Below are 17,556 nucleotides of genomic sequence, written 5' to 3'. Positions count from 1 at the left end.
AGTTGGGTATTTCCTTCATTTGTGCAAACGAAATTCCTTCATCTTCAAGTAATAATTATGACCCAGAGAAGAAAGGGTGGTAACTGACTCTGAAACTTTATGTATAAAACTTCAGCTATTTAGCAAACTGCACTGCACAACTTTAAAATGTTTAATTGAGCTTACTAGCGGTTCTGGATGCTGTTAATCACATGGAAATTGTTAATCACAAATACCGCTCCACCATCACAATGAACGTCTTAACAGTCGTCAAAGATTAGGGATTTCACCATTTAACTCTGTATTAAGTGAATTAGCAAGAGACACAATCAGTTCTTACATTAATACTGTTAACAATCATACTCTTGATTAAAGGAAGGTACGCTGTTATTTTCTTTCACTTAAGGTATTCTGTTTCTAGATTAGCCTTCATGTATATCATTCCCCTCAGTCTTCAGCATAAGGTTGTTTTAAGATTAATTTTCTTCAGTTTGTTTTGTCATTTTTCCCTGATACAGTATGGAGGATGGTTACTTAGTCTGGAGAGTGGATTCGGATATCTTATTTAACATCCAATAATGCTCTTATTACTGATAGTAACGGAGAATAGAAACCTAAAAACCAACTATAATTATGCCCATATGGTTTATTTCCTAATACATCGAGTCATTATAGTTTAAAATAAAAACTCTGCATTTTCCTGCAATCAAATAGATCACTTGCATAGCTTTAGGGCATTAATAATGTTATACAGTGTACCCCAGCACTTATTGCACTAACTGTAGAGCCTGGGTCAGTTTTGTGCAAAAAATTCTGTAGTAAAATGGGTCCAAGACTCTACTATTTTGGAGCTACATTTATTAATGACCCAGTGGGCAAAATGGACCCCCACATAATATACTCACAAAGCTATCATTAACTATAGCTCTTCTTCAGTTATTAATTGGTCCCGTGTTGATTTTCCCCTTTAAAATTAGGCCAAGAATCACCTCCAAAAGATAGTACATCAGGTCCTGAGACACCCTGTATGTGTACCGATAAAGATTTTTTTAGTTTTCTGGACCTCAACCATACAGGAAGTGAGTGTAAAAAAGAACCCTCAAAGAAAGTAATTGAAGATAATTGAAGAACCCTACTATACAGCATAAATATGGTTGTGGGAAATGGGAAGTGATGCTAGACAGACTTTGGTCATCCTGACTCTGCCGTTCCTGCGACACACAAAAGTTTCACAGTTAAGGAGAAAATTGTTTTCTTTTTCCTCTGAAGCACTGGGAAATTGGATAATGATGATGATGATGATGATGGTGATGATGATGATAATGATGATGATGATAATGATGACTGTGTCGTTTGACGAATACCATTTCTTATAAAAGTTTTTGTCCTGGGCCGGCCTTAGACTTTCAATATTAAGCGCCTTATTGTCAAAGACGAAGCAGAAAATGTGAGGACATGCACTAGATTTTGAATATAATTCATTAGGTTGTCGTGATGACAAAACATGATTCAGTCGTGGCTGACTGCACTCCATATTGTGCCATGAGGGCAGATAACATCCAACTGTTACAGGTGTTCCATAAATGTAAGTCAACAATTTGGGGTCTCGCTTACATCTTCGCAAACTCAGTTGTAATACTCTGATTTGTTCATCGGTTACACGTAAGGCAGCTAAAAGACATTTTCATCAATATCTTATTTGGAGGCATGCCATCCCTACGAGACATTTTAAGAGCCATAACCTGCATATACCTAGACTTGTATCAGTATATGTATAGTAACGTTACGACACTATGAGGAAAATATTTCTGCAGCTGCGGCTGCTGCTGATGATAATGATGAGGATGAGGATGAGGATGAGGATGAGGATGAGGAGGAGGACTAGGACTGTTTTCGATTATGATGATAATGATAACAATTAGGGATGAGGGATATGATGATTGCACGCGTCTTAGTAAAACACACACACACACACACACACACACACACACACACACACACACACACACACACACACACACACACACACACATAATTACGAACACATTCATTTTTTTTTTTAACCTTTCACCAGTTTGGGTCAAAATATGCAATTTCATTAGGATACAAACAATTTTATCGAACTAAGGCCATCCCAGGTAACAAAACAGTTAATATAATTAATAACTTTCATACATTACCGTGCTTCTCCCTTCCCAGTCCTTACATCCCCCCTCCCTCTCTCTTTCTTTCTTCCTGAAACTCTCTCTTTTCCTTCCCTCCCTTTCTGTTTTTTCCTTCGTCCCTTTTCCTTTTCATCTCGTCTCTATCTTCTCTTCCTTCCTCTCCCATTTCTCTCCTTTCCTTTTTGCACTTCGCACCTTCGCGTCCCTCTCTCAAGCTTCCTCAACTACCTTTCTTCCTCTCCCCTCCCGTACCTCCTCTAGTTCCTTCCCCCTCTCCCAGTTATTTACAGCAGCCATATTTCTTTTCATGGTCTTATCTTTCTTAATATTCTTAAGAGTCGATTTTGTACCAACAGTGGCACAAGGGAGTAAGGTGTTCAGAGGCGTTCAGCAGTTTACCGGATAAGTGGAGGAAGGGAGAAAAAACACAGAGTTGGAGTCATTGTCTCGGAAGAGTTGGGTCAGATGATATGTGACATCGAGCAGCACAATGAAAGATTCATGGGCTTTTCCGTCAAACTGAAAGAACTAAAACTAAGTTATATACAAACGTATGCGCCACAGCAAGGAAGGAGCGCTGAAAAACGAGAAGATCGCTACCGAGAAGTGCAAAATTTCAACAACAGACTCCCATAAAATGAATACGTGATTATAATTGGTGATATGGATGGCCTCATTGGGACAGAGGCAAGGATTAGAAAATATCACTGGGTATCACAGTGTCGAGGAGAGAAACCTAGCTGGAGAAAGTTTAATCGATTTTTGTGCGAAAAACAAAATGAACATATTGAATTCATTTTATGAACACAAAGAAAGCCATAAATAGATCTGGCATCATTAGAATGGAGAACATCAAGAATACACCAATTAATCGATGATAGATCTAAGGTATAGCAAATAACAAAGGAATTATTAATGATGCTAAGAGTATACAATCTGTATCATGCAATTTGGACCACCTTTTAGTATTTGGAGAGTTAAAAACCGAAAACCCTAAATTATAAAAATGTTTAGTCAGTAAACGATTTATCCTGGGAAGTCTATTAAAAAAAAGTTGTAAAAAAGAAATAAAAATGAAACTATATGAAAAAGGAGCAGAACTGAAAGGAACAGAATGTTTGGATGAGAACCGAGAAAAATTTCAAGAGGGAATCACAACGATTGCAGAAGTAACACAGTCCAAAATGTCGTACTGGAGAAAAAAGAAAAAAAAACATGCTGGATGGACCAAGTAAAGGAAGCTGCAAAAGGAAAATGTTAACCTTCTGGAGATGCATGAAAACAAGAAGAGTTGAGGACAGAGAGGCATATGTAGAGGAGAGAAGAGAAGCAGAGCGAGTCAAGAAGGAAATAAAAAATGATTCGTCGGGTAAAAAATTGGAAGGTACTTGGAGGACGATCTACATCACATTAGGAAGCTAATCTACATCCTTGCAAAAACTATCGCAAAACTTTGGTACCACCTACATACGTTATAAGAAACGTGGAAGAAACAGTAAAAAAGTGATTCAGACGAAATTTGATGGAAGAACTATTTAGAGGGACTCTTTAACATAGCAAATGACATAGAAGCAAAAGTAGATAAATTTTTCAACAAGATAATAATGAACAGGAAGATTTACCCCCCCCTCCCCAGAAAAAACAAATAAAGAATGGGAAACCTTCTGGAGAAGAATCAATATCAGCCCAGGTCTTGACAAATATTGGAGATGATGGTTTATTATTATTAAGGATGATGGGATGAAGCGAAAACAACGGAAGACTAGGATAGATCAATTATTTACCAAATTTTTTTAAGGGGAAAAAATTAAATGTAAAAAACTACAGATGTATAGAACTAATGTCATACAGCAAAGGTTTACGAACACATTTTATAGAGAGAAGACATGGAGAATAAGTAAATGACAGCCTAGGAGAATGGCAGTATGGCTTTAGACTCGGAAGATCAAGCATTGATTTAAATTTTATACTAATAATTATTTCTGACAAAAACAAGAATGTCTATACAGCATGCGGCATTTATGGACTTGAAAGACTTTCAGCAAAGTGCAAAGATGGCTATTGTGGAGCCTATAAAAGGTACTGGAGCCAACTCACCCCTAAATCACATATATTTTATGTTTCTGCCCGGAATTGTGCTAAGTCTGTTCTTCACTGTGCTAAAAATAATATCATCCATACTAAATGCTCTCAGCTCTCCAACTCGAATTCTTCCCGCTCCTTCTGGCACCTCGCCAAAAAACTTTCTAACAACATTACCTCATCATCCGTCCCTCCTTCTTTATACTCTGATGGCTCTGTACCTGTCTCTTCTACTGATAAAGCAGATCTCTTCGCTGAGACTTTTTCCTCCAATTCCATCTTAGACGATTCCGATGCTGTTCCTCCATCACTTCCCCCCTCTGACTTCCTCATGGCTGACATTAAAATTTCTTCAGCTGATGTATTTTCTGACATCACTGGCCTCAGTACTGACAAGGCATATGGGCCTGATGGGGTCTCTCCTGTTGTCCTCAAGAACTGTACTGTGCTTACAGCTTGCCAATGTAAACTCTTTCGCCTTTGTCTATCAACTTGTACCTTTCCTTCTTGCTATAAGTTTGCTCTTATTCAGCTAGTCCCAAATACAGGTGGCCATTCCCAACCCTCTAACTATCGCCCAATTGCTTTAACATCCTATGTCTCAAAAGTGTTCGAGTTCATTCTTAACAGAAAAATTTTAAAGCATCTCTCTATCAAAACCTTCTGTCTGATCGTCAGTATGGGTTCCGTCAGGGACTGGCGATCTTCTCACTACCCTTTCAGACTCTTGGTCATCCTCCTTTCCGGACTTTGGCCAAAGCTTTGTTATTGCACTTGACATCTCAATGGTTTTCGATCGAGTCTGGCATAAATCTTTATTTTCCAAACTACATTCTTATGGTTTCTATCCTTCTGTCTGTGCCTTCATCTAAAGCTTCCTTTCTGGTCATTCTATAGCTGCTGTTGTAGACAGCAGTGGTGTTCCTCAGGGCTCTGTCCTATCACCAACTCTCTTCCTTTTATTCATCAATGATCTTCTAAGCTCTACATCTAATCCTATCCACTCATATGTTGATGATTCCACCCTTCACCTTTCCATTCGGTTCCTGCAATGTCCATCTTAGCAGTTACTTCAACAAACTAGGGATGAGGATATGGCACACCTAATGACTGACTTGGCTCATATCTCCGACTGGGGTAAAAGCAATCATGTTGTTTTTAATCCATCAAAGACTCAGTTCTTACACTTATCAACCCGACAAAATCTTCCACAAGAGTACCCACTAATGTTTAATAAAGCTAGCTCAATCCCGCAACATCCTTGAACATGCTTAGGGTTCATTCACTCGGGACTTATCTTGGAAAGATCATATTACATCTCTTGTAAAATCTGCTTCCAAGAGATTAGGTGTGCTAAGCCAACTCCGTATCTTCTTTACCCCTGCACAGTTGTTGACTTTGCACACGGGTTTTATTCGCCCCTGTGTAGAGTACAACTCTCATGTATGGGGAGGCTCCCCACATACAGCTCTTCTCACTAAGGTGGAGTCACAGGCTTTTCGTCTCATTAACTCTCCTCCTCTTACTGGCTCCCTTCAACCCCTGTCTCTCCGCCACACTGTTGCATCATTATCTCTTTTCTGTCACTACTTCAATGGTCACTTCTCCCCTGAACTGTCTGCTTGCATCCCTCCACTTCTACGACTGGCGCATAGTACCGGTCTAGCAACAAACTCTCATCCCTTTTCTTCCAGCGCTCCAATGCGAGAGTTAACCATTACTCCCAGTCCTTCATTTATGCAGCAAGTCAGCTGTGGAACTGTCTTTCTCTGTGTGTGTTTCCTACTTCATATGATCTCCAGTCTTTCAAACGCAGTTTGTCCAGGCATCTCAAAATGAACGGACCTTGAATTTGGCTCTCGTTTGTATTGCTTTTTTCTTTTTTCCTGGAAGGAACTACGTGGGCTTTTGGCCTTTGGTTCCTTCTTTCTTGCATTTAAAAAATATACTGCAAAGACAGGAATATGGACTAAACTTAAAACTTATAAGAGCAATAATGAGCACATATGAGAACTGTTTATGCAAAATGAAAACGATACGTAAAGATGAGTGGTTTAATGTCACGACAGGGGAGTGTGCTTTCACCAGTACTATTCATCACTTTCATGGACTTTTGTGCAAACAAATCGCAGCAAGAAATGAACAGGGGATCATAACTGGATATACAGACGACCTTGATTTAGTGACAGAAACATCAAAAGCACTGCAAAGGTTTCTCACAGGTTGGGTTGAAGAAACTGACATTAAAGGGATGAAAATAAGTAAAGAAAAAACTGAAGTACCGCCATTGTTCAGAAACCAAGAACAACTGAACATTACGATTGGAGTAGGCATCATCATCAGACAGAGTGGTAGATTTAAGTATTCAAAAGTTACGTTTGGAATTGAAAATGACATGTTGCTGGAAGTTAAAAGGAGAATGTCAAAATTTAAAATGGCATTTGGTATACTATATCCAATTCTTAAAGATAAAAACATACTGAAAAAGGCTAAGACTATAATGCAATACAAACCATTACGGCCGATCCTCACGTACGGATATGAAACATGGTCACAAACAACCCAAACAAAATGCAAAGTTCACTCATGTTCAATAAAATATTTTACGGCTGATTTAAGGTGTGGCTAGAAGAGATCGAATTAGGAATCAAGAAACCCAAGGAGTGTTTGGCATTGGGATTATCCTAAGATACAGAGAGCTGCGATGAGTCGGTCATTTGACGAGACTAAACAGAGAATGATATCCAAGAAAATATTATGAGGGGAGACTACAAGATGACCGGTGGGACGAGCGAGAATGAGGTAGGGAAACATCAAAGCACCAATGAAAAAGAGAGAACAACCTTAGCTTAGAGAAAGTCGAGGAGCAAATGAATGAAAATCGGGATAGATGGCGCAACTTCATGCGGCAAAGAAAGTGACAAGAGTCTACTCATAGTAGGCGTATGGTGAGAAAGGTGAGAAACTAATAGGCCACCTAGAACAATAGGCCAACTTGAGCGGCCCACACAGCGCTGACACAAATTGGCATTATCCGAAGGGCTCCAACTCTCGGTAAATTTTCGAGGTTGTTTCTTTATTTTTAATTCATTGATATTCCACATGCGTATATTACATCTTTCAGAGATTTTTCTTAATGGAAAGCTGGCCTGATGCAGTGCAAGAGCTTCATGTCTTTGGGTAAAAGTTGTCTCCTTTCGTGTTTGTTGATCGACCCACTTAAAGTAGTCTACTAACTTACGCTGCTTTCCCGCTCTCTGTCGTCGTCCACAATGACAATAAAAACGGAAATAAATGACTTTAAATCACCCCATAGTACTCTAACGGTAATTTTTTGTATAAATAATAATGGCTGCTTTTTAATGTTTATTGAAGCTCTTTGCTTTCCAGTCTTACGCTCCTAAGAAGTTAATGCTTGTTACTAAACTAGATTTGAATTCCGCACATTATTCCTGACTGTCCCAGAGCGATAGTTCCGAAATTTCAATTTGACCCTTTTAGGATATCCTCTTATCGTAACCAAAGAAATGCATCCTACAGTTTTTAAATATACCGGAACTTTAGCATTCTTGTTTTCTATAACAGTTTTACGTAAAAGGTTTCACCTTGTAAAGATACTGTGCTGTCACCTCTTAGGGGGACTGTACAGCACCCTACCCTTTTCCCTGACTGTCTTGAAGAGAGTTCCCTCATATGGTATATGGCGTTTTCCTTACAATTAATCTTTTTTGCTTACCCTGTTTCTCTTTTCTCCCCATTGGGCTCCTCTGATTACAACCTTATCACCTTAACCTGTCCTGTTGCTCCAGTAAGGCCTGTGGACCTTCCTATGAAGCAGTGACAGTGGCACATTGGAGCTGCTGCTTCGGAGGCCCTCAGACAGAAATTCTTTAATTTTCCCTGTAATGATTAATGCTTCCCTGGCCGAAAGCTATCTGGGTGTGCCTCACACAATGGAGATTATTCGCTTGGGCATGGAAGCATACAGTCCTTTCTCTTATCTTGACTGAAAAAAAATATATATATATATATATATATATATATATATATATATATATATATATATATATATATATATATATATATATATATATATATATATATATATATATATATCTTGGTTTACTAATGCTTGTTCTAATGCTGTTCACAAAAATGAGAAGGCTTACAAAAGGTATCAGAGCCAACCCACCAGTGAATCTAATCTCATTTATGTCTCTGCCTGGCACTGTGCTAATTCTGTTCTTGTCTCTGCTAAAAAAAAATTAATTCTTAGTAAATGCTCTAAACTCTCTAACTCAAATTTTCTCTGTTCCTTCTAGCACCATGCCAAGACCATTCTTAACTTTACTTCATCATTTTTCCCTCCTCTTTTCCATACTGATGAACCTGTAGCTGTTTCTTGTACCGATACAGCAGCACTCTTTGCTCAGATTTTTCCTGCAGTTCCACCTGTGACGATTCTGGTGCTGTTCCTCGATCACTCCCCCTCCTCCCCTTCTGACTTCCTCGTGAGCGACATTAAAAGTTTTTCAGTTGATACGCTTTCTGCCATCACTGGTCTCCATACTAAAAAGGCATATGGGCCTGATGGGGTCCCTCCTGTTGCCCTGAAGCACTGTGCCTCTGTGCTTACACCCTGCCAGTGTAAACTCTTTCACACTCATTTGTTAAATTTTATCCATCCTTTTTGCTGGAAGTTTGATCTTACTCAGCCTGTTCAAAGAAAGGTGACCATTCTCAAGCCCTTTGATTATCAGCCAATTGGTTTAGCATCCTGTATTTCTATAGGTTTGAATCCAATCTTTGAAAAAATCTGAACACCTTTCCAATCACAACCTTTTTCCGATCGTCAGTATGGATTCTTCCAGGGAAGCTCCACTGGCGATCATCCCATCTTACTTTCAGACTCCTGTTCGTCTTCCTCTCAGGACTATTGCGAAAATGTTGTCATTGTACTTGACATCTCAAAGGCCTTCGACCTAGTCTGGCGTAACTCTTTCATCTCCGAACTGGACCCTTACAGTTCCTACCCTTGTATCTGTGCCTTCATCTCTAGCTTCCTTTCTAGTCGTTCTATAGCTGCTGTCGTTGACGGCCACTGTTTTTCTCCTCGAGCTATCAGTAGTGGTGTTCCTCAGGGTTGTGTCCTATCATTAATTCTCTTCCATTTATTCTTCAACGATCTTCTAAGCTGTACATCAAGCGCTACCCACTCCTACGCTGATGACTCCACACTGTACTTTGCCATCCGCTTTTTGCACCGTTCATCTCACCAGTTACTTCAGCAAACTAGGGATGAGGCTATGGCACACTTAATGTCTGACTTGGCTCATTTTTCTGATTGGGGTTAAAGTAACCCTTTCTCATCAGAAACTCAGTCCTTACATCTTTCCCCTCGTCAAAATCTTCTGCAGGAGTATTCTCAAATTCTTAACTATATCCAGCTCAATCCTGCATCATCTTTGAGCATGCTTTGAGATTAATTCTCTGGGGATTTGTTTTCGATTTTATTATCTCTCTTCTGAATTCTACTTCCAATATTTTTTTTTGTGCTTATCCAACTCCTTGCCCTCTTTGCCCCTGCACAGTTTTTGACTTTATACAGGGGGTTTCATTCGCCTCTGTGTAGAGTTAAGTTCTAAGTTGGAGGAATTCTCCCTACATACAGCTCATCTCAACAAGGAGGAGTCAAAGGCTTTTCATCATGTTAACTCTCCTCCACATGCTGGCTCCCTCTAACTTCTGTCGTTTTGCTGAATTGTTGCATGTTTATCTCTTTTCTATCTTACTTCAATGGTCACTGCTTTTCTCTGAACTATCTGTTTGCATCCCTCGACCACTGCAGCTAGCACATTACTGTAGCATCCATCTAGCATTAACTCTCATCCGTTTTCTGTCCTCCTCTCTAATGCAAGATTTAACTGTTACTCCCAGTCCTTCATGTATGCAACAGGTCAGCTCTGGAACTGTCTTCCTCTGTCTGTATTTGCTATTGCCTATAGCCTCCAGGGTTTTAAATGCAATGTGTTCTGGCAACTCGAATTGGACGGAGCTTGAAATAGGCTCTCTGTTATCTTTTTAATATTTGTTTTAGGGAACAGTCTTGTGGGCTTCTAGTCTTTGGTTCTTTCTTCCTTGCATAAATAATAACATATCCGTGAATACGTTCAGATTCTTGACAAAGGAGACTTCAAATAGCCAATTCACAGTGTCAGTCTGCTCTGGCACCTGCAGAATAGTCTAAGCATTTAAAGGAATAATTTCTCTCTTTTGTAAAATGAAAGAAAGAAGGAAAGAAAGTGTTTTAAGCAATATGTCCATTTATTTTCATTTCTCCCAGAATGGTCTGAATGAGTTATGATTTAGCTGCATTTCTGTGAATGTGATCATTGCAGTGCATTATATACGTGGACAATTATTTTCTACTCAGTATCTTTGTTAAATCATCCAACAAAAATGTGGAGGGTAAATACTGTACACATAAAAAAATTCCGAAATTGGTGCTCATATATATATATATATATATATATATATATATATATAGAGAGAGAGAGAGAGAGAGAGAGAGAGAGAGAGAGAGAGAGAGAGAGAGAGAGAGAGAGAGAGAGAGAGAGATGATAGATATAGATAGATAGATAGATAGATGAAAGAGCGATAGATACAGTTAGATAGATTGTTATCGTCGAGTCCTATGTTGCTCCATGAGAGGCGTAGGAGCGCGGGGCTAGGCAAATTGGTTCTGATAGTTAAGATGAGACTGACCATCCTCACTTATCCCTGAGTGGCATTACGTGAGCAATATACGCCAATCACCCCTTGGAAATAAACCTTCACCGGCTCAATCCGATTGGAGTGCATAAATTACTCACTTAACTAGCAAGCGCCATAATGTGCTTATATGGTTACCACCCAGCATGGAAAATGATTTCCTGGTGTACGGGAAATCATTTGGCTTCTCACTTATTGTAGTCACTCACAGGCAGAAGGAAGAGGAAAGAAAGAAGGAAATAAAACAAAAGGAGGAGTGTAAAATCACCCAAAGGCAAAAGGAAGAGGAAAGAAAGAAGGAAGAGACGGAAGCGGAAGGAAGGAATAGAGAAAAGGATAGACACCCAAAGCAGCACTATATCGAGTGAGTGGAAGGTGAGCGCCCTGACCTAACACACACACACACACACACACACACACACACAAATATATATATATCGAGTGAGTGGATGGTGAGCGCCCTGACCTACCACACACACACACACACACACACACACGTCAGAGGTAGACGTCTGTTACCGGCGCTCCATACCAGCTCAACACGGCCAGAGGCATTACCTAAATAAGTATCTTTGTATGAGTCAAGCTCTGTACCAGGTTAGACTAAATGATTTTTCATTATTAAAAGGAAAAGAAATAATAAGTTTAAATAAGATTGGTTCAAACAACAAAGAACCACGATGCATTGAGTCAGCTGGGTTTGTTTATACTACAGCAAGACGGGGAAAGCGTGCATACTTGTAAGTACACACTCTGTTCATTTAGTATTACAAAATGGATCCATACTTCAGTAAAACAAATTTGGAAAAGAAAAGGGATAAAAGTAAAAAGCAAAATGATGATTTCTACCAAGAACTGGTTGAAGTGGAGACTCACAATAGACTGGTTGAACGTGTACACAAACTAGAAATGGCTTTCAAAAATGAAATTGATGAAATAAAGAAGCAAATGCACTTGCAAAAGGAAGAGATAGAAAAACTGGGAAGGGAGGCCAGTAAGAAAGACACAACCATCAGTGAACTAACAGTGGAATTGAATACGCTTAGGAAGAAAGTGAGTGAAATGGGAAGTACAGTAGTTAATCACGAGAGTGTTATGGAAGAGTTAAAAAATGACACAGAGACAATTAGACAAGCAAGCAGTCTTATGGACCAGAGCAGTGATATTGAGGAGAAGATAACACAGGTGAATGAAGCTGTGCAAAGCTACAAAAATGATGTAGAAATCACGTATGCTGAAATCGTGAAAGTAAAGAAAGACTTAGAAACAAGGGTGGAGGAAAAAAAACATTAAAAGGGAAGTGAAAAGAATAATCCAAAACAATCCAAAGTTAGTCAGAGATTCAATAGAAATAAATAAATCAATAGTAATCACTGGTATTGAAGAGGAAGAAATTAAAAACAAAATCACTAGAGACAAAAAGGAGATGGCAAATATAATGAGCTTACTGAAAGAAGTATCAGAGGAAATCTGTAGTAAAGACATAGAGGAACACAAAAGGTTAGGGAAATACGAGAAAAGCCAGACAAGACCTCTAAAGGTGACATTCCAGAGTGTAAACACTGTGGAAGAGATACTAAAAAATGCAAAGAATCTTATGGAAAAAGAGGAGTTCAAAAATGTATGGATAAAAAGATGTCTAACACAAGAGGAACTGGAATTACTGAAAAAGAAAAGGGAGGAAGCAAAAACAAAAAATGAGGGAAGATCAGAAGAGGACAAGAAGAATTTTTTTTACAAAGTGATAGGATTGCAGGTACGAAAGTGGTACACAAACAGGATGGAAGAAAAAGGAGGAAGTTAGTAGAACCATGTCATGACAAGTATATAAACAAGATGATAAAGTTGATGTACTCAAATGTGGATGGAATGGTATCTAAATTACTAGAGATGAATGATTGTCAGAGAAAATGAACCACAAATAATATGCCTAACTGAGACAAAATTAACACCAAGGATATCCAATGACATACTAAACTTAGAGGAATACAATATATGGAGAAGAGACAGAAATTTAAAAAAAGGAGGAGGAATTATAATATTAACTAAGAAAAATCTAAAAGGAAATAAACCTAGATATACCATCACAAGTAGAACTGATTGCAGTAGAGATCGACACACCTGAAGGTAAAGTAATTGTAGCCAATTTGTATATGCCACCCAGATCAAACACATGGGAAAGAGACGAATATGAGGACCTGGCAGAGAGTACAATTCAGAGTATAAGATCCTTGCTACATAAAATGGAAGAGAAATCGGAAAGAATTATACTAACTGGGGATTTCAATACAAATATAAATTGGAATACTCTAGATATAAATAGCCAAGAAAGCTGTTGGGACCAAAAGCTCCTGGATCTCGTACAAGAGTTTTTCTTAACGCAACATGTGAAGGAAACCACTAGAAAAAGAGGACTTGATGTACCTTCAGTGCTAGATCTAATATTTACTAAGCAAGAAAATGACATTGACAGTTTAATATATCACCCTCCACTCGGCAAAAGCGATCATGCAGTACTAAATTATAACTTCAGGATAGCATATGACATAGTTAACAGCAATGACAGTTACAAAAAGAGACTAAACTATAAAAAGGGAAATTATCAAGACCTAAAGAAGTATTTCTTAGAAGTTGATTGGGAAAATGAGCTTAGAGGACAAGATTTAAATGCTGTATATAAAAAATTTTGTGAATTTTATGAAATAGGAGTCCAGAAGTACATCCCACAGCACAAAGAAGCAGATAAGAAAATACGGAAATGGTTCAATACAGAATGTAAAAAATCAAAAGAAAGAAGAGATTTGTTGTGGAATAGATACAGAAGACACAATAGTGAAAGGGCGTATAATAATTACAAACAGGCAAGAAACGACTATACATTAATAAGGAGGGAAGCCCAAAAACAGTTTGAGGAGGATATAATAAATAAAAGTAGTGATCAACCAAAGCTGTTTTACAGCTACATCAGAAGCAAAACCAAAGTAAAAGATATAATACAATCCATCACGGACGAGGGAATCACTTATACACAAGAGAAAGATATTTGTGAAGCACTAAATAAGAATTTCCAATTAGTTTTTACAGAAGAAAAAAATTTTGAGAGGGAATATGTGGAACACGCATGTCCACACATACTACCAGATATACAAATAGCAGAAAAAGTAATACAGGAGGAGTTAAGTAGATTAGACAGAGGAAAAGCAAGTGGTCCTGATGAAATTTCATGTTGGGTGTTACGAGAATGTGCAAAGGAGTTAAGTAAACCATTATTTTTAATTTTCAAGAAATCCTTGAGTCAAGGGAAACTACCTGATATTTGGAAAAAAGCAAATATAGTCCCCTTATTCAAGAAAGGAAATAGACAAAATCCTCTCAACTACCGTCCAGTATCACTGACCAGTGTTGTAAGCAAGGTATTAGATAAACTTATAAGAAAAGCTTGGGTAAATCATCTAGAAGAACACAGTATGATAACAGAAAGACAGTTTGGTTTCAGAAAAGGAAAATCATGTGTTACTAATCTGTTGAGCTACTATGACAGAGTAATAAACACAATACAGGAAAGGGAAGGATGGGTGGACAGTATCTATTTAGATTTCAAGAAAGCTTTTGACACAGTACCACACCAAAGACTTTTATGGAAGCTGTACCATCAAGGAGGAATTCGAGGCAAACTGTTTTGTTGGATGCAAGACTTTCTCATAAAAAGAGAAATGAGAACAGTACTAAGAGGAAACTACTCATCATGGAAAGAAGTGACTAGTGGAGTACCACAGGGTTCGGTGCTGGCACCAATCATGTTTCTAGTGTACATAAATGATATAAACAGTAACACTGGAAATGAGAGCTATCTGAATATGTTTGCAGATGATGCAAAAATACAAAGGAGAATTACTAGCACAGACTCTTGTAGGGAGCTACAAGAAGAATTAAATAAACTTCATGAATGGAGTAGTACATGGCAAATGGAATTCAATGTGGACAAGTGTCATGTAATCAAGTTTGGTAAAAGTGGAAAAAGACCTGATTGGGATTATGAGTTAGGAAATAAAACCCTATACACATCAGAAAGAGAGAAAGACCTAGGTGTGATTATCAATAGCAGACTATCTCCGGCTGACCACATCAGCGAGAAGGTACGGAACATGTATACACTGCTTGCAAATATGAGAATAGCATTCACATATATAAATGAAGACATGCTAAGATGGATTAACATCATTCATTAGACCAACCCTGGAATATGCATCAATAGTCTGGAGTCCTCATCTCAAAAAGCACATAGAAAAGATTGAAAAAGTTCAAAGGGCCGCTACAAGATGGATACCAAGCTTAAGGGACCTAAGCTACGAAGAAAGACTAAATAAACTGAATCTACCAACACTACAGGAGAGAAGGAAAAGAGGTGACATGATAATGCTATATAAGTGCATATCAGGAAAGGAGAAAATAGACATAAATGATTACTTAACATATGGAGAAGCATCAGCAAGAGGACACTGCAAAAAACTGCATAAGAAGAGAGGTGATAAAGACGTAAGGAAATTCAGTTTCCCAAACAGAGCAATTGATCAATGGAATGCACTACCGAATGAAATAGTGTGTGCCAAAACAATTCACAAATTTAAGGATATGTACGATAAATATGGTCTAAGACACGGGACAATACGAGCTTGACTCATTCCTGTAAAGATACAATTAGGTAAGAACAATTAGGTAAGAACACACACACACACACACACACACACACACACACACACACACACAAATATACATACCAAAAATAATCGATCAGAAATAGGGGAAAATGAGAAAGAGGGGGAAGTGTTCAGCAAGATAGAGAAACCAGACTTCTACTGCAAGTATCAATCAATCATTTCCTGTGGCACCCTCGGGGATGCATAGGGCCTCGATGAACTCACACCACCACATCCTATCTTGTGCTAACTCCTCAAGATCTCCCCAACACTCATCTCCAGCTTCCCGTCTCATTGTCCTCACCCACGTCTCTTTTGGCCTTCCTCTACCTCTCCTACCAGGTGCCACCCACCCTGGTGTACCTCGTACTATTCCCTGTCTCCTATACACATGTCCTAGCCACTTCCATCGTGAGAATCTAACATATTCATCGATCGGCTGCACTCCCGTTATTTCTCTAATTCTACTATTTGGTATCCTTTCCCACCACTTAACTCCTAATATTCTTCTAAGTGCTTTATTTTCAAACACCAAGAATTTATTTTCCATAGTCACTGTGCTGTACCAAGACTCGTGTCCATAAATTAAGATACTCCTAACCATTACCTTATAAAGTTTGATTTTTGTATGCACAGAGAAATTGTTATTATTCCAAATATTTTTAAGCATTCCCATTGCCTGATTAGCCTTCTTTAACCTTTCCTCGAATTCAAAGTTCAAAGAACCATCCTTGGCTAAATAAGTACCTAAATATTTAAACCTATCAACTTGCTTTACAACCATACCTCCAATTACACATTCCTGCGCATTTTCCATATTCATATTGATTATTTCAGTTTTTCCACAATTAATAACCAAACCCACCTTGCGACCTTCACTCACCAAACAGTCCAACACTCTCTGCATCTCTTCTGGCCCATCACAAATCAAAACTATATCATCTACATAATCTAAATCCAAAAGTTTCCTGTTCTCTCCCAAAGTATACCTGCACCGGTTTCTGTTCCAACACGTTTCATAATGTAATCAATGACCAATATAAATAGTAAAGGCGATAGAACACCACCTTGAATTACTCCGGACTTGACTTCAAACGAATCACTCAGACAACCATCAACCATCACTTTACAAAATGTGTCCTCATGCATGTTCATAATGACCCTCACAAACTCCTCTGGTATTCCATAATGTCTCATGATCTTCCCCATAGACTCTCTCGAAACACTATCAAAAGCCTTTTCAAAATCAACAAAACAAAGACTTAACGGTACTCTCATTTCATTAACTTGCTGCATCAAATGCCTAACTATAAAGATCTGATCATTGCAACCACGTCCCTTTCTAAAACCAGTCTGTTCATCCCTCAGAATACCCTCAACCACCGGCTCCAACCTATTTAACAACACTCTACTGAAAACTTTCAAAGCTATCGGTGACAAAGAGATTCCCCTCCAATTACCACATTCACTCAGGTCTCCTTTCTTCGGAACTTTAACAATTACACCATTCTTCCAAACTGATGGTAGTATATCGACGACATTTTTATCAAGAGTAACAGTGAAGAGCACACTGAACACCTTAGGCTCCGCCTACAAGAGATCTCCGGACTTACATTCACCATAAAAGATAGTGTTGATGGAAGGATGCCATTTCTCAACGTTCTTGTTAAGCAAGATAATACTTCCTTAACATGGATGTCTACGTGAAGGCAACGAACTCTGGCTGCTGCCTACACGGTGGTAGTGAGTGCCCACAGAGATAGAAAGACTTAACCATAGGTGCTTAAATTCGAAGAACACTCACTCAATGCAGCTCTTGGCAAGAAGTACGCAAAGATATCGAATGCTGAACACAAGTATTA

Source organism: Coenobita brevimanus, chromosome 22 (genome assembly GCF_032717465.1).
Source record: "Coenobita brevimanus isolate Jiangsu-jjx chromosome 22, ASM3271746v2, whole genome shotgun sequence".
Classification (NCBI taxonomy): domain Eukaryota; kingdom Metazoa; phylum Arthropoda; class Malacostraca; order Decapoda; family Coenobitidae; genus Coenobita; species Coenobita brevimanus.
The sequence above is the reverse complement of the archived record's forward strand: the minus strand, read 5'-3'. Positions refer to the sequence as shown.